A 4,305-nucleotide genomic window follows, 5' to 3' on the forward strand; every position below is an offset into this window, starting at 1 on the left:
ACAACATATCTAATCTAATACTATTCTTCTAATAGAGAATTTTCAAGTTAGTGAAATTTCAGCGTGTCAAGCTTCTCAGATGGAGTGTTACTGTTTATGACATGTATATCCATATACCATCATCATACTACTTACAAGTTACAACACGGTCTCTTCCAATGATATTATGCTATATGTGATGTTCTTTCTAATTTCTATCATGCAGGCATTCATACACACACCATGCTAAATTCAAATTTTAAATTTATTCTCTTTTCACTCCTTCAGTTCTTCATTTCATCTAATCATCTTCTTTGTTTTTAACCTATTTTCTAATTTTTTCACCTTATATCAATTTCATTAATCTTTCTTTTTATTCAAATTTTAATGATATATTCCCCTTTACTCATTAAACTAGAAGTAAAACACACACAGAGAGGTTTACTTATTTTTCAAATTTTAAATTCTTAGATAAATACATCATATGCATTACCTTACCCCCTTTAATTTATAACCCGTGGAGATGGGTCTCTTCCACCCACTATCCAGGCTTCAGATGAGGACAAAAATAGTGTTGCGGTGTCGTTATGTGAGACTGCCGAGATGATCAATAGTGATGATTATGAGATTCGGCAGCAAACCGACGGTGATGGCAGTTGGCAGTTCCTAGAAGAGGCTTGGCGGTGGTGGTTGCAATGTTCGTGGTGGAATGTGGTGGTGGTAGGCACAGAGGAGGAAGAAGAGAGTAGATCCGAGAAAGAACTGAGCGGCAGGCATAGAGCACATGCAGCGAGACTTGGCTTCATCTATGGTTTTTTTTTTCTCATTGTCTTTTTATACGAATAAGATTCATCAAGGAGGATGAAATTTCAAAATTTAAATTTTGATCTGAAATCTAAAATTGAATATAAATTAATTTTCTAATTCTGTCTGCTCCTCACTCTAGCAGTCTAGCATCTGGATCTAGGATGGAACAAGAAGATGGTCAAGCATGCAGAAGGGAAAAGGAGAATCTTGAAGCATATGGCTACAAGGCTAGAACTGCAGATCATAATAAAACCGTTGTTCGATCTGTAAGCGGCGATAAGAACGCGGCATCAACGTGGTGCCGCACCTAGGAATCAAGAACGTGGTGCCGATTTGGTCATCACATGGAGTCCACTAAACATTGCTATGGTGGTGAACGAGGCTATGGCAGTGGTGGTGGCAGTGGAGTTCGTGGTGGTGGATATGGTGATGGATATGCAGTAGAGTTCAAGAACATAGCAGTGAGATCTCACATTCTTCTTCATGCTTTATTTCATCCCTTTCCGATTATTCAACCGTGGATTTCGTGATCTTCAGCAGCTTTACGTGATCTTATTTGTGAAGCACACTCCGCTACCTTCGCAACGCAGAACCGTTCCTCTCCCCTCAAGGATATTATGCTATACAGTATTTAGGTATTTTTTACCCAATTGCTACTTTTTTGTATTCTTTTCAAATAATAATAATCTCATAATTATTTTACCTTTTTTTTTTTGCAATTTACCAAATCATTTGTAAATGTGATTTCCATATCCTTAATTATCCTTTGTGATCCGAATTTTGAATGTATATGAATACATTAATATTGTTTTTGTGATTTAATTTTTTGCTCATCACTAATATTATCTATATATTGCTATTTCTCCAATCATATTAATATGTGCTATTTTTTCCTCACTCTTGCTCTTTCGCAATTCCCATTTTTTCATTTTCCAATTCATTCATTTCCATCTCATAAAGTTTTTTCTTTCTTTTGATTTCACACAAAAATACAGAACCAAACCTTGAGTTTCAATTTTAATTCCGCATAAGGCTCAACCACAGAAGAAACAAATTGGTACGTATATACTAACTCCTCTTCTTTGAATTTTTCTTTTAAGTTGGTGATATTTAATGGAATATACTTCGAGCTTTATTTATTGTTTTTATTCTTTACTAGAGAGTTTTGATTCCCTCAGCTTTCTCTTTGAAATTTTCACACCCGAAAGGTATATGTTATAATAGGTGTGGATTTGGTTCAGTATAATTCGGTCTCAATGCAAAAATCCTCGAACAACAATTCTCTATTTTTTTGCTTCCTTTGATTATTCAACTCTTTGATCCACTCTTCCCAAATAATGTTCAAATTGTATTCTTTCACGTGTTTATTGTTAAAACAAGGTGAAATTTTATTTCGATTTTGTTTAGAATAATCAAGAATGCAGGATCGAAGGACTAGAACACGATACCATTGCTCTTGGTTCTGGATTCTTAATGCACCAATTAAATCCAATGAAAAGCTCTTCCTATTTTCGATTCCATGTAATCAAGCTCTTCGAATTAAATTTTTTTGTTATCTATTTATTTTCTATTATTGTTTTTCTTCTGTTCTCTGATATTTCAAATTTTCAATGCTGTTAACTATTCTGATAGACTAATGTTTTCTTGAAATCCGATTAGGTTGGAAAAATTGGTGGTGCTAGGTGGAAGTCTATGTCCAATGCTGTGAAAAAAGCAAACTTGTTCTCTAATTCTCTTTTATTATTCTTTTCTCTTCGATTAACAATTATTTCCGCTACGATTTAGTCTATAATTCATTATATTATCATATTTCAGGAAAAAAACTCCATAAGCTAAGGCAAATGCTAAGAACAGACTAGCATATGAGGAGGATATCGGAGCCTACAACAAAAAATTCATAATTGCTTTAACTCAATGTTTTGATTCTCTCTTATATTATGATTCATACTAATCCTATGGTTGAACTCTTTTAATGTTTTAGAATGTGGGTGGAGATTTTAATAAGTCAAAATCTGTTGTGGTGAAGGAAGAGACCTTGGAGTGGGAGGAAATAATTTCATTCATTATCAATTCTCATATAGTTTTGGGAGTTGATTGACAATATAATTTAATCATCTTAATTTTTTGCTTACTTTTATGTATGAAGATCATGAGATTTGAGGTTCAGTAAGATTCTGTAATTGTATGTTTGATTCATCGAAAGGAATATAATTTAGATGCTATAATATAATTTTCTTATTATTATGTTTCTGGGCAAAAAACTATATTCATTATTTTTATTTATTTTTAGTTGAAGGGAGTACTTTACCTTTGTAGATGATAGAAAATAAGTTTGTAAAATTCTATATTTATTTAAGTTAGCTATTATTTTGTGTTTGAAAGTATTATATTATACTGAGAAAAATATTATGTTGAGACACTATTTATGTTTGAATAAATTCTTTAATAATTTTCTTCATTTAAAAGTTTAGAATTTTCTATTATATTATTTTTTATTTTTTCTCAATTTTATTTATTTACCATAATTTTATTGGAGTATTAGTTTTTCTAAATTTAATTTGTTTTCCTTACCAAAATTTAAAAACTAGAAGAATGATTCTAAAGGAAATTGAATGATTAACCTTGAAAGAGATTTTATTAGTTTATAGCTTTGTCTAATAAGGTTTATAATTTTTTAGAGGGACAAGGTTTAATTGTTTTATTTTTTTTTTTTGGTGACTAAATAGAAAAGAAAGAAAAAAAAGAGACAAAACCAAATTAATTGGCTAGGGTCATATCTAAATCTATGTTTAATTGTTTTATTTAGGAGTACTAAATTTCTACTACTGAAAAAAAATTTTGGCGATCTACCAATGTCTCATTATTATTTTATTTTTGGGACATGTGATTAATTGTGTAAATTTATATTTTATTATTAACAAGAAAATAATAAGTTAATTAGGATTGGAGATTAAGAGAATTTATTAAAAAGAAAATAATAAGTTGATTGGGATTGGAGATCAAGAGAATTGAATTTTGAAATTTAGAAGAATAATTTTAGAATTCATGTAAAAGAAGCAGAAAAAATATTTTAGTTGTTTCTCAACATGAAAAAGCCGTATTAAAAATGTTAATAATAAATGTGATGAAACTGTATATATGCGATTGATGGTTTTCAACTTTTTACCTAGAAAATCGAATAAATTATCATAATGGAATGTTAAACATTGGATGAGATAAGTTGTTTATTTTGTGATAAAAAAATTTTTGTTTTTATTTTTTTTACAATTTTTTTTATATTGTAGTAATTAATAACTATGAACATAACTTACATTATGTGTTTCATAATTGCATATATTTATTTATATGAAAATATTATTTTTTCTATTACCGTATTAAATATGATATATCATCTCCTTAATAAATTATTGTTGGTCTGACAACATTATTTGTTGTTACATGGTTACATTTGTTCTGTACAGAGTCAAATCCAAAAAAAAGACTTAAAATTTTAATTTAAAACAACATATAATTATTATG

General features: G+C 29.7%; 1 long non-coding RNA gene across 3 annotated transcripts; it reads left to right on the forward strand.

Annotated features, from left to right (window-relative positions):
- LOC110263283 lies at positions 7-2,994 on the forward strand. Of its 3 annotated transcripts, XR_002348642.1 has the most exons (5): positions 7-790; positions 926-1,247; positions 1,324-1,421; positions 1,782-2,307; positions 2,446-2,994. It is a non-coding gene; the product is annotated as an uncharacterized LOC110263283 (long non-coding RNA). The 3 variants fall into 3 exon arrangements; XR_002348641.1 differs by having other exon boundaries at positions 926-1,421; XR_002348643.1 differs by having other exon boundaries at positions 929-1,421.

Source organism: Arachis ipaensis, chromosome B06 (genome assembly GCF_000816755.2).
Source record: "Arachis ipaensis cultivar K30076 chromosome B06, Araip1.1, whole genome shotgun sequence".
Taxonomy (NCBI): Eukaryota; Viridiplantae; Streptophyta; class Magnoliopsida; order Fabales; family Fabaceae; genus Arachis; species Arachis ipaensis.